A 26270-nucleotide genomic window follows, 5' to 3' on the forward strand; every position below is an offset into this window, starting at 1 on the left:
GAGACAAAGAGAGAGGGAGGGAGAGAGAGACAGAAAGAGAGATAGAGACAGAGACAGAGACAGAGAGAGAGCCTTTATATTTTGATATGTCTTTGATAAACAGCACAATTGCTGGGCTACTTCTTAACCTCCACACAGTTAATCCATCTTCCATTATTACTTACTAAACTCTTTATTCTATCTAGGCTGCTCTGAACCCAGAGGATGGCCCAACTGGGCCACAATCTGGGCCATACTCTCCTGGCTCCTTCACATAGCAGCCATGCCTCTCCTCAGACATGGCACCTCTCCTCTTCTCCACAGTATCCCAGCATAGAGGATCTTCTTCCTCTCTCTCCCAGTCCCAAGCCCAGGAAATTCCAAAGCCCTGCCTCTGTCTATTCTTCTCAGCTATTGGCATTTTTAAATATATTTTTATTAGGTATTTTCCTCATTTACATTTCCAATGCTATCCCAAAAGTCCCCCATACCCTCCCCCCCTCCCCTACCCACCCACTCCCACTTTTTGGCCCTGGTGTTCCCCTGTACTGGGGCATATAAAGTTTGCAAGTCCAATGGGCCTCTCTTCCCAGTGATGGCCGACTAGGCCATCTTTTGATACATATGCAGCTAGAGTCAAGAGCTCTGGGGTACTGATTAGTTCATAATGTTGTTCCACCTATAGGGTTGCAGATTCCTTTAGCTCCTTGGCTACTTTCTCTAGCTCCTCCATTGGGGGCCCTTAATTTACCAATCACAACCAACTGGGCAGGTTCCCAGAAGCTTCATGCAGACACTGGTGTAAGCAGTTTTGGGGACCCAAATTAACATTAGGATACAAACAGCATTAGGTCAAACCTCAGAGAATTCAAAACTGTGGCTCAAAATATACAGATCTCTTTACTGGTCGCTCAGAATTGAAATAATCGGAAGGCATGAAATGAGAGGGAAGGGTAGATGTATAATTAATTGATAGAAAAACAGATACATATATAGAAATCAGTATGTCTTTTCTTTGATGGGCATCTGAATGAGAAATTACAGAATTGGATCTCCATTAAAATTATATGGCTTCAGTGAGACACCCCTGTGGATAAAAGCCTGCTGACCTGAGTTCTAGCTCTGGAACCCAAGACATGATGGAGAAAGTGTACCAACCCCACAATGCTATGCTCTGTTCTAGCTTTCATTCTGTTGCTGTAATAAAATGCTCGGACTAACAGCAACTTACAGAAAGAAAGGGTTTATTTCAGTTTACAGGTAATGGCCTATCCTCAAGGAGAGTTAAAACAAGAACTCAACTTGGAACTTGAAGCAGAAACCTTGGAGGATGCCATTGGCTGGCTCACTGGAAAGCTCATGCTTAGCTAGCTTTCTTATACAGCACAGGATCACTTGCCTGGGGAATGATGCCGCTCACAGTGGGCTGAGCTTTTCTGCATCAGTGAATAACCAGACAACCTCCATAGCCATACTCGAAAGCCATTCTTATCTGGACAATCTCTCAATTGAAACTCCCTTCTCAGATGACTCTAGGCTGGTTCAAGTGACACCTAAAGCTGACCAGCTATCTTCTAACCTCCACAAATGTCCCATGACACTAATACATAATACCCCTCAGACATATATACATGAATAAAATTACATATAAGAGTAAGAATATCATGATGTTGAATAAGAGATTTCCATCAATACAGGGACATTTCTGCTTTAGTCCCTACTTTGACATATGTTCAATGTCGGCATAAATACTGTGTGCGTGTTCTAGCACAGCAATGCTATGGTGCACATGGGACATGATTCTGAACAGAACACGAATGGAAAAGTGAGTATCTGAGAGCTACGCACTGTGGAATAGTGTTTCCCTTTCTATGTCCTTCCCACTACCTCAGTAAGGAAGATGTCTGCTGGAGGTGTTTAGCACCAAACAAACAAACCAACAAACACCACCACATTTTGCTTCGACAGGTAGACCATAGCCAGACCCTGCAGTAGTCAGGCATGGAATGCTCAGTAGCTCCCAGGTTCTCTCCTTAGGTCCAAGCCAAGAGCTCAGATGTGGGTCAAGATCCTCTGGGGATTTGCTGTGCACTCGGAGTGTCTCACCCTTAAGACCTCCCATTTCTACATGTGTTATCTGCAGCAGAGGACAGAAGGCAGACTCATCAACAACTTCATTATCACAAATCCTTATTTCCTAGGAATTTATACCCTAAGGCCTCAGTCATAAATTTGTCCCATGTAAAATTCAGAACTAGGTCCATGCTGCCCACAGTACAGGAGCTGGCAGAGTAGAGCTACTGTAGGCCAACCCAGCTCCATCTTCTGGGCCTCAGCACTACCTTAGGATTGACATAAAAGGGGAAGGCAAAGTTGCTTAGTAGGCTGTGGATAAATTCTATCATATTTATATTAGTTACAAAGTAACAAAATAATGATGGTGACTTAAGGCAATAAGAGTGAGTTCTATAAAAAGAAAATATCACAGTATTTTCAGGGAGTAAGTTGTTCTTTATCAGGTGAGTGGACATGGAAAGCATGAAGGTGATAACAATCTAATCATCAGGATGGAAGCATCCAGGCATTCAGGATTAACCACCCAGAACTCTTATTCTTATCCATAAAGGGCTAAAAATCTGTATCTTATGATGGCCCCCTATATGCTAAACATTGGTCAGGGCTGGACTCAGTGGTGTGGCCCATTATTATAAACAGAAGTAGAAATACTGGAAAATAAGTTGGAGGTCTTAATTTGTTAGTTTGTTAATTTGTTCTGTCCAGAGCAAGCATAGCTGATTAGAGGTGAGCCAGGGTGCAGAATGCAGGCAGGATCTGTCCACGAATGCTTTTTCACCTAAGAGCAGGGCTTTCCCCAGGGACCTCCCCCCCCCCATTCCTTTAATGTTCCCTAATTGATCCTTCTGCCTCCTTAATACTAAAAATAATCACAAAGGAAAGATAGCGGGTGTGTGTGTGTGTGTGTGTGTGTGTGTGTGTGTGTGTGTGTGTGTGTGTGTGTAAAATCAGAACTGCTGAGTCATGAAACCAAGGTTGAAAGTCTTCCTCTAGGGACCAGTCTAACAACCTCTTTTTCCTCACTGAAGCCCAGTGCATATCTAGAATGACTCTAGATGTATCTCAGTCTTCCCAGGACATCCTGATTACATGCCTAAAGTCCTAGATCCTGGTACTCTGCCAGACAAGATGTTTCGATGTTTCCTCCATATAACAGCATTGGGTTTTCCCACACTTGTTGTTTGATGTCATGTGACCCACCACATCCCCTGAAATATATATGGTGTATTCCTGATATCTGGCATGCATGCTTTATGCCCAATTAAGAGATCTATAGACTAATGTGTCTTCTTCCTTCATTCTGACATGCTTTTGCATGGATGGAATGCTGGACCTTCCAGGGGCCAATCTGTAGCCATAAGAACAATTGTAGAGTAAGCTTATATGTAGAGAATAACAGAAACACTAGATGGAAAGATTCAGGGTCCTTGAAGACATAGTGAGCTGCTAAAGAAGGCTTCACAGTGAGACTCTGAATGTCTCTTCTACTGTGTATCCAGTTACCCAGCATCATACAAAGGATGTTATTGGATCCTCTGCAGAGGGGTTTCCTGATTTTAAAGAACCATAATGTGGAAGCTGGATTTGTGATTGATGAACACTGTCTACATCACTATGATGCTGACCTTCACAAGGACACTGCTTTCTCCTGACCAGGCAGGTTCTTTGTCAAGGTTGTCTGTGTTCTTGTTGACACAAAAAAGGAACTCTCATGTCATTGGGGATAAGTGACAGTTTGTTCTGACACCACATTTGAGTGGCTGTGGCTCAAGGACAGACTCAGGTTAACTCAAATTCCATGTTCCAAAATGGTAGCATTATAACAAAGGCTTTTGACCTACCCACAAAACTTTCAACCCCAAATTTATCCTGTCTACAAGTAATGTACACACGGAAGAAGGAGCAGAGACTGAGGGAATAGCCAACCAATAACCAGCCCAACTTGAGACACATCCCATAAGCAAGAACCAAATTCCTAACACTATTAATGATGCTCTGTTATGCTTGCAGACAGGAGCATGTCGTCGTCTGAGAGGCTCCACTCAGCAGCTGACTCAGACAGATACAGAAATCCACAGCCAAACAGTGGATGGAGCCTGAGGACTCTTATGGAAGAATAGGGGGAAGGATTGCAGCCCCAAAGGGGATAAGAACTCCACAGGAAGGCCAACAGTCAACTATTATGGACCCTTGGGGGTCTTGGAGTCGGAACCACAAATCAAAGAACATATACTGTCTGGATCTAGGCCTCCCTGCTCATATGTAGCAGATGTGCAGCTTGTCCTTCATGAGGGTCCTGAACCACTAGAGCCAGGCTGTCCCAAAAGCATGGGATATGCTTTTCTAGCTGGGCTGCTTTGTCTGGCCTCAGTAGGAGAGAAAGCATCTAGCCTTGAAGAGACTTAAGTGCCAGGGTGGGTGGGATACTTGGGGGGTGGGGTGGGGGCTCACCCGCTCAGAGGAGAAGGGGAGGTGGGGAAGGATGTTGGAGGGGGTGACCAGGAAGGGTGCAGTGAGTGGGACATGAAGTAAATATAAATAAAAAAATAAATTAAAAAATAATGACGGCTTTATGGTAACTGTTGTGAAATATAATGCAGTGAGGGGTACCTTCTTTGGCAGGCCTGAGCCAAGGTGCACCCCTGAGAACCCTATGCAACAGATCTAGTGTAAAGTGGGCTTATTGGGGGAGGGGAGAGGAGTGAGGACTTGGGGAAGGGATAGAGGCAGACAAGTGGACATGTAGACAGACAGGCAGACAGAGAGAGAGAGAGAGAGCAGAGAAAAGGAGGGAGAAGGGGGGATGGGGCATACCAAAACTGAGAAAGGTCTGGGGTGGTAGGTGGGTCCTCTTTATCAGCAGCACAACACTTGGTGCTCCTGCCAGGTGGCAGGTGATGACGTAAGCAATTGCCAGGTCCCTGAGAGCAGGCCAGCAGAATTGCCTGTACACCAACAGTAACAGAACAATGGAAGTCATGAATCAAGACCCTTTTCAAATACTTTGCAGGAAACATTAGGGAGTGGGTTACAGCAAAGCAGAGCAAACTCTGCTGTTGAACTTGATGCTCTCTGACAGCATTCAGCCCTTTGGTTGGTTGTAACCTAGGTGTCTGTTTATACATCCTAAAGAATTTACCTTATGGCCACGAAGGTGTTTGGTCAGGTACAGGGCAATAAATGACTATTAGGAATGCTTGAAGATGCACAGGATAATGTGACTTTAGGCTTGCAACCTCCAAGCCTCTCCACATCATTGAAGTTCTAGTGAATTAATCAGCATTGCAGAAAATGCCAGGGAGCTCTGCGTCCTTTTCAGGACTATTTATTCCCGTTTTCACGAGACCATCCAAGTAAGAGGGCCCATACCTTCAAAGCCTCTAGTTCAGCAAATTAGCTAAGAATTATAGTGGAGATGTAGCCAACAAAGAAAGAAAGCCAAACATAGTCAAACCACAGAGATGCACGCTTGGATGACAGAGCTGAGCTACCCTCGCTGGTTTCGTAACTATTCCTCAGAAGAGAGACAATCACCAAACCCCCAAATCTTCTAGAAAAATCAACCGTGAAAAACAGATAAGTGATGAAACTTCATTCGGCCTGATCAACGGCTGTGAAGAACTCTCAAAGTCCCTTTAGCAGGCTGGAAATACGAACGCTATTTTTTCCAACACAGAAGTCTGCATTTTTCTCAAAGCCTGGGCTTTGGCGTTCACCGATGTTTTTTAAAGCCAGGGTCCCTGATGCCTCTTTTGGGTCTGGTCTTGGGTCTTCTCATCGTCAATGCTTCCCAGCAGATGCGTCTGTCTTGATCTCCAATGCCTGAGAACAATGACACGTTCCCTAAACAATTAGTGCATAAATGGCCGAGAGGGCGGAATTGAAAGGAAGTGCAGCGAGCCAGAATTTAGATGCCCGCCGAGTTTCCAGCCAAAAGTAGCATCAAAGTCTGTGGGAAATGATGCTTCACAGATGCAAAAGGGTTTCTCAGGTGAGCAGACGATGGGATGCGCTCCCCCACTGGCTCCAGGTGTGTGTGCGCATCCTGTGATATGGGGGGATTGTGATTGCCAGGCAGCATCACTAGGCATTCCTCTGGAGGATCTGCAGAATTTGCATATAGAAAGTACTTGGGTGGTGGGTGCAGTGGAGGGCACTTGCCCTGGGTAGGGAGGTTTTCAGGGCAAGATAAAAGAAAAACAATAAAAGCAGCATTAGTGGAGTGTGGTGGGTAAATGGGAGAGAGACAGAAGGGAAGAAAACAAACCAGGAAAAGAGGAGACAGATGGTTGGCAGACTTTGTTTATTATCCCAAGTGAGATGGGACTAGGTAGAGAGTTTTTGAAAAAGTGGCATCTTCTAAACTGTGAATTGAAAATAAGTGGTCCAGCTTTTGAAGGCAATGGAGAGAAAGCACCTGTGACCCTGAGGGAGGCGATATCTCAGCAGAGCAGGAGAGACGCAGAGAAGTGAATCTGGATAGTGAGAGGTACTGGATTCACAGTTTGTCAGGGGTGGTTGGAAACGACTTGAAGGAGATGGTTGGTGGGAAAGGCATGGACATGGATGGTAGGGAGGAACCATGAGCCATAACTACTGAATGAAGTGTTTAAATACGTCTAAAATGTGGTCATTTGGGTGTGTCAAGAACTCAGAATTGAAAGCATGGTGTGGTGGCACACGCCTTTAATCCCAGCACTCCGGAGGCAGAGGCAGGTGGATTTCTGAGTTCGAGGCTAGCCTGGTCTACAAAGTGAGTTCCAGGACAGCCAGGGCTATACAGAGAAACCCTATCTTGAACCCCCCCCCCCAAAAAAAAAAGAACTCAGAATTGAGATGATGATGTGTTCCATGAGTCATCAGTAAAATGGGATGCATGAATGCACGGAGCACTATAAAATGGTACATTTAAGGAAACTGGGGACTTCCTGTGAGTTCACACACAGGACAGCCAATAGTATAGAATGCATGATGGAAAAAAAAAAAAACAAAACAAACTGAGACCTAGATGGGAATCCAGGAGGCTGTGGTTCCATAAGCCAAGTGGGGGAGTAGAATGAGTGTTAACTTCAGGGTTAAAGGATGCAATGAGAGCAATTCTGTAGAATACTCTGTAGAATGAAACCAAACACATCATCAGATGCACACTGAATCCCAAAGAGGGACTAAAGATTGCCTGAAGTCACATAGCACATCAGTGACAGAGCTCAAGGTCCAAGTCTAGTCTCAGATTTGTGGCTTATTTCCTACCATAAGGAAAGGAGTTTACCACTAAGATGCCTGAAACCTAAGATAAAGGACTGTTCATGATGCAGTTGACTCTTGACATTGCCAGAGTAAGTGCTGACAGCTATGTATCTGGTGACACCAGTTATACCAGTCAAGAGAGAATGTTGGAATGAGTGGGATGATCACCATTAAATGGTTCATTATAGGGAAGGTTCCTGAATGGTTCAGTGATGTGACTCAAAAGGCACAAGGTATTCTGCAGTATGGGTTAAGTCTGTGTTGGTTAAATGGGAATTAAGAAATGGAGAATGAACTTAGATCCTGCCCAGTGTCCAGAATGTCCATAAGAGAAGCACTGGGGGAAATGGTCTTTATCTGAAAGTAATGAGTTCATTTCTTCCTTAGTAATTTATGATCATCATACCAGCTGCTCAGTGTGACGTGTCTATTGTCATACATGAGAAAGAGTTCCAAAACAAGTAGAGTGATCATCATGACTGCCATCATCACTGTCATCATCACCACCAACATCATCACCACCACTACCACCACCATCATCATTAAAATCATCATAACCAGCATCACCATGATCATCACCACCATCACCACCACCATCATTATCAGCATAATCATCAACATCACCAATAATATAATGATCACCATCATCATGACAAACACCATTATCAGTACCATCACCATCATTACAAACATAATCAGCAGCAGCATCATTCACCACTATCACCAACATCAGACCATCATCATTTTCATCATCACCAGAACCATTAACATTATCAAAATGCCAACAGTGTCTATGGCATCACCACCATCATCATCAACAACAACAAGAACATTAAACAATGACTTTCCAGCAATTGTCTCCTTAAGCTTTCTCAAGCTTGAGTCCCTTAGTCAAAGGAACATTCATCTCCCCTCCTCTTATCCCTCATCATGATCATCTTCCCAAGGATGGGGGAAGAACAAGGTATGAGGTGAAATTTATTCTTCTACCGAGTGTCAAGTCTTCTTGAGATGACATCTGCTGTGCTGACCAAACAGGGAGAAAGGCACTCAGCAAGGAAACCTCATTGTTGGGGGATGGGAACCTTCCTGAAAGAATGAGTCCTGTGAGCACAAAACTGTAGAGGGCGAATCCAAGAGACAGCCACCGACAGTGATTCCCAGTGGTCAACTGTATGACCTCAAGATCATTCAGAGTCTTGCCCTTCTGCCTTGGTAAGAAGTCATGGTCTCTGAAAGCTGCCTTCAGTCTCAGCTTAACTATTGCTCGAAACTGGACCCATACTTAAGATTATGTACACAGGAATAGTCATTTGCATTCACGGATAAACTTCCGCTTCCTGAAAGGGACATCTACCCAGAGCATATGTGATGCTCAAAAATTGCAATCTAATGAATATATTATTAGCCTTAAGTGCTCAGAAATAGTGTAGCCCAGGGAATGTGCAGTGCTCAAGGAGAATTATGTATTTATTTATGCTGTGGGCCCAGATGTGAGGGGTCTAAATAAATATTTAATATTCTGGAAAAAATACATTCATGAGTCCAGCGGGGTTTATGTATAAGAACATTGTACGAGATAAAAACCATACAAATGTTTTCTAATCATATAATAGCCAGGGAAGCAGAGGCATTTTCTCCTAATGAGAAATCAAAACCATGAGTAACAAGCATTGTGAGTGGATTCTGTAAAAAAATCACATAATGTCACAGAAATCAATACACTGTAGATATGACTGTATTGTTTCACTGAAGAAAGTTCTGTACCAGGCTGTAAGGGGGTGTGACAAGAGACCCTTAAATATGGCCAATTCCATAAAAATAGAACAGTTTTTAATGAAAAACTGCCAGCCACCTCGGATAGTAGAGGGCAGGCCTGTCTACAAAAGCTTATTGGGTTTTATAGGGGTCTATGGGGACAGCAGCGAGGGCGCAACCTAGACACTAAAATGGGAAATGCTTTGGTTTCTATTCCCCATGAAAACCAAGCTCAGGTGGGGGTTGAGTTGGTGCCACCAGGACTGCCACTTTGGGGGCCAATTTCTTTGTTACCCAATGCAGGCCAACGTAATTTATATTGTTAAAATTCAAATTAGTAGGCACTTGGGGGGTGTTTGTGAATGGAAAGGAAACTGGGGGGGGGGGGGCTCCAGGTCTGATTTTCTGCTTTAGAGCTAATGGAAGGACACTGCTTCCTTGCTGAAAATCTAGCCTATCTTATACTGGGTATGCTTATTTTTCTACATCTAAGTTATATATCCAGAAAGAAAATATATAAAAGGGTAAAGAAACTTTCCAAGCAAATGTACACACATTCCACAAAACATCAAAATACCCCCCCCACACACACACCAAAACAACCCACATACATAAACTATCTTTGATAGTTTAATAATATAGTCCTAAGAAGTATGTTTATTTACCCACTCATAAATGAACAATTTCAAAAAGTGAGTTTTGATGTTTGCAGATAATCTGGGTCAATAAAGGTCATATATACATATATATACAACACACACACATTCATATATACATGTACACTACACTTAGATTCTGACATAACCCGTAACCCAAGGAGTCGCCCACACATTCCAATACAAGATGTAACATGAACCGTACACATTCCCCTACTGAGGAAGTAAATGGATGTGCCCAGATGAAACTCAGATGTAAGAGAAACTCCCCCATAGTGGTATAATGCTCACTACACATGTCTGTTGTGGGATGGCAGACTGTATTTCCAGGTACCCACTCCTTTACCTTGTGACTTTGCAGTTTCACCACCCAGGGAAAGAATTGATTCTCCAGTTGCTGAATTCCAGCCCTGTTGTTCCTGCATGAGAAGTGACAAAGACCTCACTGTTTCCATCTTCACCATTCTTGAATGCTGCACCAAAGATGGGAATCCTGTGTCTGGGGTACACTCAGTTCACAAGATGATGAGGTGCCTAGTGGAGGAGATTTTAGAACCTCCTGCTAACAGCAGGCTGGCTATCCTGGCATGGGAATGAGAAAGGTCTTGGACAGTCTGGAAACATCCAACCCTGAAGCAAAACAGATCTATAGCTGTATCCTAGCAGGATCCGGGAGAAAAATGGCTCAGGACTGAGACACAGGGTTAATTTTAAAAGGGTGACTCAGAAATGCTGTAAGCCAATTTACTGTTTCCTTTCACTTGGGAGATGTGGTCTTCAGAGTTAGAAGTATTAAAAACTGAAGATGGAATGGCTGTCTTGACACATCTGGAACACTAGATATTGTGATGTCTTCCTAGCACTCCTGGGTCTCTGGAGCCCGTGTTTACACCTCTTGAAGTCATCTCCATCAGCATCTCCACGTTTGAACCACTCAGCTTGGATTCTGACTGGTAAGAGTAAAAAGCTTGTTTTTCACACTCATACAGAGTACACATGAATCTCTAGATTCTCATGACCCCTACAGGTCATGGCCAGCATCACAGCCTCTGTGATGTGGCATAGAGGCAGTCAGACCTCTGTAGTAAACCCAATGAGGTTGCTGCTCTCACAACGAGGTAGAGTTTGTTCCCTGTACAGCCTCAGCTTTCTGATCAGTACCGAGAACCATTTTAAATAATAATGAGCAAAATAAGAATAATTGTTTTAACCAGGATGGAACCACACCTCATGCAGGGAATGTCAGGCTGTGCATCTGCTGCCTGGCCACCTCTGAAACTAACAACCCCAATGTCAGGGAACACAAGTCACCATTAACCTCTGGGTCATAGGGGTACTTAATTTATTGTTATAGGTATTCCCCAGTCATTAACTACAGGGGCTTCACATGCTATGTAGAGAAGTGGGATGAGCCTTGCTTTTATCAAGTTTTTCAGATCTAATGTGGCTCTTGTTCTCTCTATGTGTCTCTCTGTCTCTCATCCTGGTCTTTCCCTTGTCTCAGATGGTAAAGGTATATTGCCTCCTGTAAAGAAAGAAAGAAGTTTCTGGTACATTCATGCTCCTTGCTCCTGGGTAATTTGGCTTATACCATGATCTTTTTAGGCAGAGATTTAGACTTGCAGGTTGAAGTACTTCCCTGAATTGGCCAAAGGCTGTGGCCATATAACAACACAGTCACATTCTAAAATAAAGGGCTCGAAGGTGGCTGCATCAAAGCTCACCCCAGTATGACTGACAACACACAAACTCTGAAACCATTTGGAGGCAGCTCAACAGGTGGGAAAGTCTCCTCTCTTCAGTAGTTCTCACTTTTTGCATAACCTTATAGAGGGAGGAGCCTTGCACATCTTGTCAGTTTCAGGGACTTCCTGAGATTTTTGAGTTGTCTACTTTCTTGGCCTTAATAGGCTTCCTTGCAGTGTGGAACGTTTCAACTGGGAGGAAAATTGTTCCCTAATAGTAACTCTAATAGTCCTCAAACCCATGCCAATCCTGCCTCAGCCCCATGAAAGCTAGAATTGTAAATAGGAATGCACTTCCATTTCCAACTTAAGGAGTGATTTCTATAAAGAGATATCTCTACTTTTTTCAAAGTGTAAGTGATAGAAAGATGAATTCAGGCATGGAAGTTGAATCTCAATGAAAGTCATTGGAACCTAGCAAAAATTAATCATAAGAACAAGCCAATCTACTGGAGACCAAATTATTTGTAAGCCTTCCCAAAGCACTTCTGTGTTCAGAGCTCACACTGCTTAAGAAAATCTAACACAATTATTTGACTTTTTTTTCTGACGTATTTTAAAACCTGATTTGTCATATACAATTAGTTGTTGTTTATAATATCAGAGTAGTTGTGAAGTAAAGGAACTAGCCTGCAGTGACATTATAATAGGATTAAGGTTGACTTTGTTATCAAAGTTGATCCTAGGAAAACAGATTTGACAGTTATGAGACAACCAGTTAAGAATCTTCCAGTCAGCAATTCCAAATATTTAAATATCTGAAACATCAGCTCAAATGTGGAGAAAAGTCACCAAATTGTTTCATGAGAATGGTGTGCTTAGTCACATAAAAGGAATACACAAGTAGAGAGATAATTGAGTCTAAAGTCTAATTTGGAATCAACTAGCTACATAAGGATGGTTAAAAGAAAAAAAAAACGATTTCAAAAAGACTCAATTTTCACCTATTGTTGTGCAGATTTAACAAGAAAAAAAAAAGAAATCCAGATTCCTTGTTTTGTTTTGTTTTTTGTTTTTTGTTTTTTTTTCAGGATTATATACATGGGAGAGTTAGTACACTTCGTAGAAAAACTATCCAGTCACTACTTTTTGAGGACCCAAGAGCTGCTAAATTAATCATAAGTGAAATAGACCCTTCCTTCCTTAAGTTGCTTTAATTATAGTCATACCAACAGTGTGTGTGTTTGTGCTTGTGTGTGTGTGCGTGTACATGTACAAATGTGGTGGTGGTGATGATGATGATGATAATGATGATGATGATGATGATAGGGTAACAGGGACAGTTTCCATGTCAGGAGAATTTGTCTAAGATGAAATATAAATAAGATGAGGAATTGATGAGGAAATTTGGGGACTGGGATGAAAAAAAAAATCTTATGTGAAGAACAAAAAAACTCCAGTCTGGGCAGAAAGAAAACTTAGGAGCAAGATTTGTGGGCAGATCTGGAAGGGACTTTACTCTCAGACATGTGCTGAGGACACACATGGAGGGTGATGCAGTCTGTTACATCACAGTCTTTGCTTCAGTGTAAGGTCTTGTGGCTTTGGAGAGGGCAATGGTGCGAGGGGGTGGGTATTCAAATGAATTGAATGGCAGCACTAAGGCAGATGCTACAGGGGGTACAGAGGGGGGCAGTAGTTGGCAGGGATGGAGGAGTGGTCAGAAGCAGGTCTAATGGAGCCCAGAGACCCAGATTCAGGGATTTGGGTGTCATCGGTAACTTAGGTGTTACACCCACTCTCCTAGGTGAATGGATACAGAATCCAGCAGATCTGCAAGATAAGGTGAAATGTTTAATCTCCATTGTGGATGTGGCTTGCCTTAGAATCACCCAACAAATTGAAACACAGTGGTAGGCTTTTCTATAACAGCAATTCTGTAGAGGGTTAGTTAAGAGAAGTCCTATCCTGCATGCAAGTGGTAGCTTCATGTGGGCTGGAGAGAAGGAGAAGGGTGACCAAACAACTCCATCCCTGTCTCTCCATCCTCCAATGTGATAAAACTGGGTACATGGGAATTACCAACCATGAACCAACCTCCTGAAACCATGAGTCCTAACCTTACATCTCCATGTTGTAGTGATAAGAAGATAATCTAATACAGAAAGCAACAGGATCTTAGTCTCCAGGCACACAGTGGAAAAAGACAGTCTTCTAAGCGTAGGACCTAGGCTCGCTCTAGAGGCTCAATTGAAAAATATGTTCATGCCTTAGTTGAACAAAACAAAAACTCAAAAAAAAAAAAAAAAAAAAAAAAAAAACAACCCCTAGCAGGGAAAACATGGCAGTCATTAGTAACCGGTAGGGTCAAAGTCCAAGGAGCCCATTATCCTAATCTTGATGGTGATGATCTCCTCTGAGCACTGCTCTGAATTCAGTCACTCACACTTCACCATGTCAACACTAGGCTGTTGTATCTCCCATTCACTGATGGATAAATGGAGGCTAAGAGGACTCAAGCTGTGCCCACACATCTGTATTGGACAATACAAAGATAGGGAGAAAAACGGAGACATAGAGAACATGCAGAAGTGACGCCATCGCAGGAGAACCCATGGCCACAAGAAAGGAGGATTCCAGAAGAGGACGCTCCTGGGAAACAGGTAAGTTGCAAACTGGGTATCGGGATGTTGTTGTGATTCGTCTTTTACTGCCTTTTTAAAATCCTAAATGTGGGCTCCCAAGACCTGGAATCTGCAAGTAGCCCTGGGACCCTGCCCCCAAGTGAATAAAGATGCCAACAGCCTCTAACTGGACAGAAGAGTTATAGGTGGGGTTGAGGTTTCCCAGTTGGAGGGAGAGGACCACAAGGATGGGGAGAGAGAAGCCACCATGGAAAAAAGAATGTCCAAGAAGGAGAAGGAGGGCTACCATGGGCTAAGAGCCAAGAGAATGTGGCTCCAAGGGCTGGCCAATTGGGTTAAGAGTGGCCCAGATGGAACGCGGTAATCCAATAGCTTTAGGTTATCGATAGGAAAGAAGATTCTAACAGCGTGGAGGGTAGGCAGCTGCCCAGCTATTGTGCTGCCTAATGCATGTTAAAAATATAAAGGCTGTGTGTGTGTGTTTCATCTGGGAACATAAATGGTCCAAGGCAGGGAAGAAGCCCTGAGCCTGGATTTTAATATTTTTTACCAAAGGATGTCAAGATTCTTGACCACCTGTTGACAGCAGCTTCAGAGTCTGGAGGGTCCCATGGTGCTCAAGGAGGAGCCATTGAAGGAAAGATGTTCAAGTGGGAAGAATGGAGACACTCGTAAGGGTAAAGGGAGCTTCAGTCAGTCTACTTCTAAGTACCAGGAGATGTTTTGTGTGGAGCACCCTGCTTGAGGTTGGCCTTGCAAGGAACTTCAGTCAATAAGAAAATATCTATGGCCAATGATTTGGGGTCAGCTGGTTCCTTCCAACGGCATCATAAGGATGTGCCAAAACTCTACCTGTGTAGTCTGTCCTGAAGAGCCCAGTGCAGAGCAGGTCTCTAAGTACAGTGTAAACAGTGGTCCTGCCTCACCCTGGGTTAAGGACAGATGCACAGATGCATGGGGAATGGCTGGGAAATGTCTTCCTGGATTCCCCCATAAGTCATTCATTCTCTATGACGTCTACTGGTTTTGGAAATATAAAGAGCACACAAATGAAAGGAGAGGGAACCAGTCAGAGAAAGAGAAAAATGGAGGGTCTGAGTTCTTGCCACTTCCTACAGAGATGGCTGGTTCAGTATTCCCCCGTGCCTGCTACACTCCCTGGGCTTCAGCCTCCACTTTAATGCATAATTTATGGATGCAATTAACAGAAACCAATCAACCAAGACTGTGCACACAGTACTGTGTTTAACAACAGATGCCTCCAATAGTGATTATGTTAGAATAATAACAACACTGAAAACACGCCCGGTCATCAGGACTGTGTTGCCAAAGCTAACAAGACTGATGGTTTTACCAATAAAAAAGCCAGCGAGCGAGCCTGGGAGGAGGATTCTGGGTGCTGTGGCTGCCGCTTGTTTTTCTTATGCAGAGGCTCAGACTTTTAAACTTCTGTGTGTGTGTGTGTGTGTGTACACATGTATGTGCACCCATGTGAAGACAGGTGTCCTTCCTCAGGAACTAGGGTCTATCTCTCATTTGCACCTGGGGCTTGACGATTAGGTTAATTGGGCTGGCCAGTGATCTCTAAGCATCCCCCTGACTTTTTCTTCTCCGGATCTAGGATTATAATTATAACCAAGCCACTACCCTTAGATTCTAACTTTTGTTTCTTTGTTTACTTGGGGGGGGGGGGGATGAATGAGAAGTATTGCCCCATAGGCTGGGGTATTTAAATACTTGGTGCCCAGTTGATAGAACTGATTGGAGAGGTTATAGGGAGATGTAGCCTTGCTGTAGGAAGTATGTTACTGGACCTGGGTTTGGGAGGTTAGGGCCGCACACAACTTTCAATTCATTCTCGACTTCATGCTTGCAGCTGAGGGCGGGAGCTCTCAACTTTCCACTCCAGTCACCATGCCTGCTGCTGGTTGCCATGCCTTCCTGTCAGGACGGACTTTGGAACCATAAGCCCAAATAACCATTTTGTCCTATAAGTTGCCTTGATCATTGTGTGATATCGCAGTAATAGAAAAGTAACTAAAACTATGGGTCCTGGGGCTTCAACTCCGAGCCTCCTGCTTACATCACTAACAGTTTACAAACAGCAGCATTTGCGGTCTGGCTTTCTCATTCATTGCGTCTCAGTTCATCCTGTTCCCAACACTGCCATCTAAGGGAACTGTTCTGGATGTAGGTGGTCATCAACCCCTGTAGCTTGTAGATCCTCTAAACTGTACCAGAGGATCTGCTTCTTGCCCAGCTTCCGATCACGGCTCGGCAGCAGGCAGCTTCCTCTGTGTATTCCTGTGCAGATGTGAGTCTGTTTCCTCACGCACCTCACCTTCTGCTCCACTTCTCTCTGTGTCTATCAGTCCCTTGGCTTCCCCATCAACGAGGGTCCCTTTGCACAAAGGCGGTGTTAGAACTACACGGTTTCACACAGGGAAATCCCTTGGCCGAGGACTCAGGTCAGAACAAACTGAAACTTGTGATTGTCGCCATAGGGAGCCTCAAGCTGGTGCAGGAGGCCTGTGGAGATTCTGCTGAACATCGGGGTCCCGCTGTGCGTCTGCTTTTCGTCCTTTATTTATTTCTATTGCATTCTCAATAGAGTCTCTCACCTTGTAGCTAGAGCCTGCTTCATGCCTTCACACTCCTGCTTCCCTCACCGAGCAAGTGCGGGGTAACAGTCATCACTGCGCAAGTGCGCAGGAGGGTAACAGACTTGTACCTCCTGCATGGCATTTTGTCATGAATTCTTTTTAACTTAGTAAAAATGTAAAGGACTTTGCTATGCTGGGTTTTGTTTTGTTTTGTTTTGTTTTTTACACATCTGTGCCATTGTATTTGATTATTTTTATTTAATCCCGATCCCTCCGCTGCCCTCCCCCTTCCTGGTACTCTTCTGGGTCCCCAACATTTAGGCCCCTTTGCTTTCAAACCCTATGAATTCTATCCTTCCCTGCCCCAAGTTCTAACTGTGGAGTGCTTGGTCATTCTGAAAGTGAGCATCCAGGCCAGCCCCGTTTTCTGTATTCACACCCTTTATATCTAAGCTACAGCTGCCTTTATGCCACCGTCACGGAGGAGTCCAGGGGTGAGCATCACGTGCTGTAGGCAGCTGACAACCGGGGGCTGCCATGGTCTGTCAGTGGGATGCATCCCAGACCTGTGAACATGGCTGCTCTCAACGGACAGGTTTTTCCTTCAGCCTGGAAGCTGATGATGAACGGGGGCTCCAACTGTTCCCAAGCTGCAGTAAAACTTCTCCATCTGTCACCACGGTTTCCCGTTCTTCACTCTTTCGAGCTGAGTTTTCAAGAGCCCTGTGTTTGACTCAAGGAGGTGCAGAATGAGGACTCTGACACTTTCTGACCGCTACAGTCACATTTGCCTGTGAGCCACAAACATACTTTGAGTGAAAGTCCACGAGACTCTCCATCTCCTTCTCTCCACCTTTAGTGCTTTTGTTTGTTTCTTTGCTTAAGACGGGATCTCACATATGCCAAGCTGGTTTTGAACTCATACAGTTAAAAGGACCTTGAACCCTTGGGAGTTTCCGCCTCCACCTCCAGAGTGCTGGGATTACAGTTGAGCACCAGGCTTAGTCTTTTTAGTCTAAAAAAAAAAGTAGAAATAAGATGGTCTGTTGGTTTGCTGCAAATTTACTGTTTCCCCGTTGTTCAAAAGGCTAGGGGTAATTTCAGTTATCTTTAGACACGTGTGATCAACACTGTTTGTCACAGACTCCATTAATTTGAGAAATAATACAAATTAAAACACGTTAATTCCAGTTTCCTCCTTACGGTCAACTGACTTACTCTGACAAGTATTACAGTAACACTTAACCAGTCTCCTAGAGTAGCCCAGACCTGTCTGAAGCCCTCAGACACCACGGAAGACCTTTCTTCCTCAGAGAAAACAGGCACTGGCGTGTGGCAGGGAACAAGCCCACCCTGAGGTCCAAGCCTGGCTGTCACAGCACCCTAGCTGTTAATGCCCTTCTGAGTAGAACAGATGGGGTAGAACCCCACAGAGTGTTCTATTTCACATGTAGATGGGTGCCTGGCAACCAGGATGCACCACCAAGGAGGCTGGGCTGAGGAGGAGAACCCAGCCTTTCTAAAGCCAAGGCACACCAGAATTGAGACTATTTTGGTAGCACCCTGAGGGTGTTGTACGAGGCCCCTGGAGTGTAGAAGGACCCACTGAGGATCCAGCAACCCTTGACAGAATGGCCTAAGTTTAGATAGGACCAGTGCTCTGTCGTGAATGGAGTGAGAACCAAAACCTCCAGGGTAAGATGTCCCAGGGGAGGGAGCACATGTGCCCCAATCCCGGTCTGATTCCTCTCCCCTGTCCCTTTGATTAAATGTGTCCTTCCAGACACAAGACACCCATGAAGATTTCAGAAACCTTCTAAGAAAACCTCCCTCAGGTCGCTTTCAACTGTTTCCGTCTTTCCTGCTTCCTAGCCAGGTGTTCTTGAGTCCCGCTTCTCAGACCTATACAGTTTTACAAATATACATATACATATATGCAAATATATAATACAGATATATAATATAGATATATGCATATATAATATACATATATATATATACACACACACACACACACACACACATATATATATATATATATATATATATATATATTCATTTGTCCCAGTTTGGACAGGCCAGAGCATTGGACCTGCTTGTGTCTGCCTAGCATGGGAACAGTAGAGGAGTAGAAGGTAGCTCAGAGCCTTCCCACTGAAGACTCACCACAGTATCTCATGTCATTCAGTAGCCTGGGATTCACTGATTAGCCCCGCCCTCCAGCTGCATGCACTTTCCATCTGTGCTGAGGGCTAGCCCACATGCCCCCACAATGTTGATGACATGGGCAGGTCTGTGGTGCCCACAGCACCAACACACACAGCCCCATATCTCCTCTGTCTCTACTGCGCTCCTTCCCGCTTAGGTTGCATTCAGTGATCGATCCCCTGAATGCTCATTGATTAGACTCAGCCCAGAGCAGACTGTATTAGAAGGTGTCACAGTTACCACAGCCTGGCTGAACTCCAGTGGGGACTCATCATCTCTCCTCTTTCATGGGATCCCAGGAACATTGGCAGTTTTCACAGGAGGATCTCAAAATCCCTCAACCATGATCTCCATGTTCTCAGGACCAGACTTCAGTTCTTTCAGTACTGTGACTTTACTCCATATATGTGCCCTCCCTTGCCTTGCTTTTCTAAGCAGAAAGCCCTGAGACATGGGCTAGCTATAAAGCATCCCTCCTTGCATTTCCACTGGTGAGAGGCTCTAGCATGTACCATGGCCTCACTCCTCTCCAGCTACAAGTGACAATTTGGAGAGAAGGAAGCAGCTAGCTTATATGGATCAGTAGGCCCACATGAACGGGACATGAGAGCCATTTCATTTACTGGCCTTTAAAAAAAAATCACAAGAAAGTTTGTTACATTCCCTCTTCGGGGTAAACAATTTATAGTTCACTTTTCAAAATAATTCTGCATCTTTTCTTCTTCTGAATTTACTTCATTTTATGTGTATGAGTGTTTGCCTGAATGTGTCTGCGTCACATGAATGCAGTGCCCTTGGAGGCCAGAAGAGGGCATCAGATTCCCTGAAGCTGGAGTTACAGATGGATGGTCATTAGCCACCATGTGAGTGCTGGGAATCGAACACAGGTCCTCTGGAAGAACATCCAGTACTCTTAACCCCTGAGCCATCTCTCTAGTCCCATCTGTGTCTTTTCTTAAAATCTATTGACTTAAACATGAAACATTAGTAACTAAGAAAGTAAAAAAAAAAAAAAAAAAAAAAAAAAAAAAACCAAAACCAAAACACAACAACAAAACAAAACCAAAAACAAAAAACCAAAACCAACCAAACAAACAAAAACTAGGGAAAGTTACTTTTCCCCCCTTCGCATTTTTCCTGCTATTTTAATTGTCTACTGTGTTTCATGCCCCTCTGTTGATGTTCTACAGAAAGAGAGAATCCTGGATTTAATATGCATGATCTAGGCAGCTATGTAGGGCTTAAAGCTGCACTGCTGTATGCACCTTCAGAGGCAAACAAGCAACACATTATAACCAAACCCTTCTTTAACCATAAACATGATACTCAATAAGGTATTTAGATGTGAGCTCAGTCCAGAAACTCAGAGAAGTCATGAAGGCCTCAGAACCCTCCCATCTTCCCAATCCTCCATCTTCAGCACCCAGATTTTCTCAAGAAGCCTGTGGTCCTGTAGCAAGAACACTGCCCAGCTTAAGCACTCACTGTGTATACCAGGAGGATAGCGGGCCAGAAACAGAAATAGGTCCTTGTCCCTTGCCTTGACCAACCACTGTCTTGGGAGGATGAATCAGCTGCCTTGACAGAGTGCCTGGAGCTGGCATTGCCCCACCTCTGCCAGTACCCAGTGGTACAGGAGTGGTGGTGCATAGTTCCAGAATTGCATGGACAGTCTTCAGAAGATGCGGCTGCATCTGGATTAGCATCTGATGCACTTGTGTGCAGCTCCTATCTGAAGCTCATTGGACATCTTCAATGATGGCAAGCAGAGCATCACCATCCATCTTCTTCACCCCACTGGTCCTTCTTAGCCTCCTTTATAACCAGTAGGAAGCAGGATGTAGGTGCCAGATGCAAGGGAGTGGTTTCCTTTTGTTGAGTTTATTTCCTTTTCTTTCTTGTATGTGAATACACTTGTGTGTCATATCCCTTTGTGTGTGCAAGTACACACTTGTATATGTGTGTCATTTTCATATGTGTGTGTAGGTTTACTTGGAGGCCAGAGATTAACCTTAGCTATTGTTCTTCAGACACCATCCACATTGGTTTTTTTTTTGGAATAAGGTCTTTCATTGTCTTGGATCTCACTGATTAGGGTAAGCTGTTAGTCTATGATCCCCAGGGCTCTTTCTGTCTCTAGAGACGTTACCAACTCTGAGGTTACACCCCTGCATCACCATGCCTGCTGTTCATGCTTTGAGATGTGGGCTCTGGGAATTGAACTTGGGTCTTCAGGTTTCAATCGTGCACTGGTGAGTTTTTGACAAATTGATATGAATTAGCATCATCAGGGAAGAGGAAACCTCAATTAAGAAAATTCTTTCATCAGATCCATCTATAGGACATTGACTTTATTGGTGATTGATATGGGAGGGCCAAGACCACTGTGGATGGTGCCAACCCTGGGCAGGTAGTCTTGGGTAGCATGAGAAAGCAGGCTGAACAAGACATGGAGAGCCAGCAAGCAACATTCTCTGTTTGGGTTCCTGCTTGCAGGTTCCTGCCTTTGAGTTCTTACCCAGACTTCCCCATATTGATGGACTGTGAATTGTTAGGTATTCACATTTCATCACAGTTGAAACACATGACAAGCACTGTATAGACTGAATTGCTTTTCACTTGGTTGCAGATGAAACGTTTCCCCTGCCCCCTGCACTGTATTCTTTTAAAAACACATGTATTTATATTTAATTAAAAGAGACATTTTAATAAATAGCATTATAAAAGTTGTGACAAGGAGGGAAAATATCAGCATTGTATAATTAAGAGAGACTAAGCAACACCTTATTAATAAGAAGATATTTTCACCATGGTGCTGCCAACAAAACTCATAGCCGTGATGGGATTTTTGGTTAATACTAATTGTTCGACATTCTTATAATACAGTCTTGGCATCGTTCATAGAGTCTAGCTGATTGCCTTTGTATTATCTTGGTTTCTGAAATTAAGTAAATATTCTAAGTATCATGACTAGACTATTTCGTGACTTAAAAATTGACACTGAAGAGCAGAAGAGGGGTGGGAAGGTTGCATAGCTTAGGTGCTTGCGCATAAGCCATGTGAGTTGAGTTTGAATCCCAGAATCCATACAGTGGAGGAGGAGCAGCAGCTCCTGCATTGGTACCCTGACCTTGATATGTGCACACATCCATACACACATGAAGTAAATAAATAAGTAAATAGTAAGTAAGTAAGTAAATAGCACATGTTAAAGTGTATTAAGCTATCAGAAGCCATGAGTTGTGTGAGCTTGTGTGTGTGTGATTCATGTGTAGATCCTTTTTCTCTAACGCTACAACTCTGCACATCCTTATGAAATCTTCTTGTTCTTCTTGTTCTTGTTCTTCTTGATCTTCTTGTTCTTGTTCTTGTTCTTCTTCTCCTCCTCCTCCTCCTCTCCCTCCTCCTCCTCCTTCAATTAAAACACTCAGTGTCATGATAATGTCAGTTCCCCTCCCTACACACTGGCAGTACTTATCTAAATGTGGGCATCATGGAATGGGCTTGTGGTGTGATTTTGGGCTATGCCAGACAGGACATTTGTGCACACAATCACAGAGTGAGAAATTGTATTTCCTTTTCAATTATGTCCCCCATCCTTCCCATTGTGAAGTCAAAGTGTTTACTTACACACATTTACTAGATCATCTTTGAATCAGACAGCACTGGCTTCCCATACAGAATCTTGGGTGAAAATAAGAATTTAAGAAGTCCTGATTCTGGGTAGTGTACCACGAAAAGGGCCTGATGAGTTTGGTGGTCTTAAAGGAGGTATTGGAGAGTCCCTTCTGCTTTGTGAGGTGTTAGTGAAAAAATTGACACCCACGAGTGGGAAATAGTTCTAATTAACCCTAGAACAGGCTGCATCTCAGATGCCCAGCTTCCAGAATTATAGGTAACATATTCTCTGTGTTTAAGCTACTTTGTTAACGGTGAGTGTGCTGGTTAGTTTTACATTTTTTGTTTGTTTTGTCAACATGACACAAACTAGAGTCATCTGAAAAGAAGGAACTTCAGTTGAGAAAAGTCCTCTCTCATATTGTCCTCTTGGTGCCTTTTCTAGGTTAATGAGAGAGCTCAGAACACTGTATGCAGAACCATCACTGGGGTACTGGGCCTGGGTTCTTTAAGAAGGCAGGCTGAGAAAGTCAAGGGGAGTTGCCGATAAAGACCATCCCTTCATGACCTCTGTTTCAGTTCCTGCCTTGAGTTCTTGCCCTGGCTTCTCTCAGTGGTGAATGTAAGTTGTAACTTCCTCCCCAAGTTGCTTTTGGTCATGGTGATTATCATGGTAACAGAAACCTAACTAGGGCAGCATTTTATCACAGGCATCTGAACAGACTACGGCAGTAAGTTTCTTCTGCTATTTTCACATCAAAGACTTCCTATAAAAGAGAGATAATGTATCCTTTGGAGCCAGGTGACAGGTGCTGGTCAGTTCATAAGGATAGATGAGGCACTTCTCTTTGCAAAGACCCCATATCTGCTTTACACAGAAAACACCGCTGGTTGCTCGGAAGTTCAGTTCAATCCTTTCAATGCTGAGTAAATAAGAAGAATTGAAGACTGTCAAGTTTAAATTAAATTATGAAACGAACATGATTTTACCATAGAAATAATAATATAATGGAAACAAGGTTGTACATTGAAAGGTCACCCTTTCAAATATTAATAATAGTTTGTCATCATTATCCTTCAGGGTTAATAAAAAAGGGTTGTGTTTTTATGTTTCCTTGAACATTTATTTATTTTTTCCCTTAAGATGTTTCCATTTATTTTTACTCTTTTTTGAAGATCTATTTTACTTTTGTGTGTGTGAGGGGGGGGGGGTTTGCCTGCATATGTATAAGCCCACCTTAGGTGTGATATGCCCATGGAAGCCAGAAGAGGGCATCAGACCCCCAAGAACTGACACTACAAATGGTTGTGAGCCACCATGTGGGAGCTGGGACTCAAACCTGGGTCCTTTTCAAGAACAATCAGTGCTCTTAACCATTGAGCCATCCCTTCAGCCCTTCCTTTTCTTCTATTTTACTCCTGTTTAATACTGTGAATTGTGATCATCTTCCCAAATACTTAGTTGATGAGCTTATACTATGGACTCTCTGTTATCATGAACCCTTTACCAGGCAGCTAAACGGATGGGTTGATGGGATTTGGAACCACAAAAAGATGGTGCTTCTAGAGAGTTGAGGATCCATCTCCCAGGGCTGATGGAACCCTGCTCCATTGAAGTCATTGCCTATTTCATTGCTGGGTGATGAAAATCACAAGGTGTGACTGTGGTACCTTCATGGATGGGAAGCTCTTGGGGGAAGCAGGCATCAGGTTAGGTGGAACAGTGCAGACTCCCTGACCTCATATGCCTGGTGCCCCTACTATCCTGAGAGCAGAGCTGTTGGTGCATGGGGCTCCCAGCTCAGCTCAGCCATGCTCATACCTCAGGGGCCAGAATCAAATGTTGTTCTTTATGACATTCCTGGAATGACCCCTCCCACAGGACTTGATAGTTTGAGAACTACAGACCCAGAATTAGGGCTCCTGATTAAAAAACACATGTGGCTGTACTGGCTGATTTTGTGTGTCAGATTGACACTGGCTTGAGTTATCACAGAGAAAGGAGCTTCCGTTGAGGAAATGCCTCTATGAGATCCAGCTGTAAGGCATTTCTCTCAATTAGTGATCAATCGTGGAGGGCCCCTTGTGGTTGGTGCCATCCCTGGGCTGGTAGTCTTGGGTTCTATAAGAGAGCAGGCTGAGCAAGTCAGGAGAAGCAAGCCAGTAAAGAACATCCCTCCATGGCCTCTGCATCAGCTCCTGCTTCCTGACCTGCTTGAGTTCCAGCCCTGACTTCCTTGGTGATGAACAGCAGTGTGGAAGTGTAAGCTGAATAGACCCTTTCCTCCCCAACTTGCTTCTTGGTCATGATGCTTGTACAGGAATAGAAACCCTGACTGAGACAGTGGTCCAACCTTTCCACACCTCAAACTCCTCATCTATAAATAGCACTCATGAGATTGCTTCCTAGGGCCATGGAAGTCTCAAGGACTCATCCCACAGGGATGCAGGGGCCAAACATCATATTCCTTAATTCTGCAGATGGCACCTTTCTCTCTGGACCAGAGATGGAAGACCAACACCTCAGCCTCCTCCTTCACACAGCAGCATTTTCTCTTCCGCCAGCCAGAGCTGCATCTGTCAGAGAGCCAGGGAGTAGTGTGAGTCTGTCAGGAGCAGGGGATGGAGGTGATCTCATATGTCCAGGCTGTAAAAGGGAGGAAGTCTGTGTCCATAGAGACATGAGAGAATCCTGGGTCAACCCTAAGTCAGCCTGCTGCGAGGCATTTTGACATGTAACCCATTTCTCTGGTTGCTATTTGATACTTAGTGGCTAACACAAGGTAGCGTGTAGGGTCCCAGAGAAGCGGATTCTAAAGTGAAGTTCCAACCTCTGTTATGCTAGAGAAGATGTGCTTGGTTACGTATAGATTTAGAAGACATAAAACTTCAAAAATTACAACACCACCAATGGAGAATCAGAGGGTAATCCTGCCCCCTCTCTTCCCAGAGATAATTTCTAACTTCTTTAGTTGGATTTTACATCTGCATTGGTGAGTTTTCTTATGGCTCAAATGCAGCAAAATGGGCAAGCACCTTCTTCCATACTTTGAATCATCAGGGCTCTGATTCAGGCTGAAGTATGTGTGCTTTTGGTGAAGAATGCCTTGGTTGTGTAAAAATGAAAGGCTATGGGAATCTGGTTGATTTCTTCATATCCCATGTGAGAGAGGTGCCACACAGCCACCTGCACAAGCTCAGATGGAATATACACATGCAGAGTTCCTTTCATTGGCCTGGTCAGTGAAGTCTCATAAGGTCCAAATCCCCATAACTAACAGTCAATACCAAGAATTTTCAACACCTAGGATGATATCAGGCAGGTATGGGTGTTTCGTGTGTAAGAGCACCCACCCCTCCCGCTGTGGAGTCCCTTCTGACCCAGTAAGAAGGTCATACAATCCAAGATCCCCGTTGTTCTGCCAGGCTTCACAACAGACCAAGAGCACATGATTTGGAGAGATGCGATGGGAAGATTTTTCAACTGTCTCACATGTACAGCAAGAGCAGTATTGCAGGGGATAGAGAAATGCTAGGCTGACCCGAGGCCTTTTCTCATTAGAACAGATGACAGCCGCTCAATGGTGTTCCAGTTAGGGGCGTTTCCTGCAATCACAGGGAGTTTAAAATAGCACCCTCGCCTTCTCTTCCCTCCCCCGAGTGATGGGATGCAGGCCCACAGCTACCAGGCTTCCTGCAGGAGAAGCTTTGCTGTTATCCTCAGAGCTCTCCAAGAAAATAAATAATAGCATGTGCTCATCATTCAAATGAGGCTTAACTAATACAGAATTCTGT

General features: G+C 44.0%; 2 long non-coding RNA genes across 4 annotated transcripts in view; both read left to right on the plus strand.

The window, feature by feature from the left end:
- Positions 1-5498: 5498 nt before the first annotated feature.
- Gm33239 lies at positions 5499-17818 on the plus strand. 2 transcript variants are annotated; one of them, XR_868528.3, is made up of 4 exons: positions 5499-6046; positions 10577-10669; positions 13869-14064; positions 14602-17818. It is a non-coding gene; the product is annotated as a predicted gene, 33239 (long non-coding RNA). The 2 variants fall into 2 exon arrangements; XR_003955994.1 differs by lacking the exons at positions 5499-6046; positions 10577-10669 and adding an exon at positions 11253-11291.
- A 3-nt stretch (positions 17819-17821) lies between these two features.
- Positions 17822-26270, plus strand: part of 1700081B01Rik — a 43165-nt gene continuing 34716 nt past the window's right edge. For both annotated transcript variants that reach the window (XR_377078.3, XR_377079.2), the window contains exon 1: positions 17822-18344. This is a non-coding gene — a long non-coding RNA (RIKEN cDNA 1700081B01 gene). The remainder of the gene's footprint in view (positions 18345-26270) is intronic.

Source organism: Mus musculus, chromosome 5 (genome assembly GCF_000001635.26).
Source record: "Mus musculus strain C57BL/6J chromosome 5, GRCm38.p6 C57BL/6J".
In the NCBI taxonomy this organism is placed as follows: domain Eukaryota; kingdom Metazoa; phylum Chordata; class Mammalia; order Rodentia; family Muridae; genus Mus; species Mus musculus.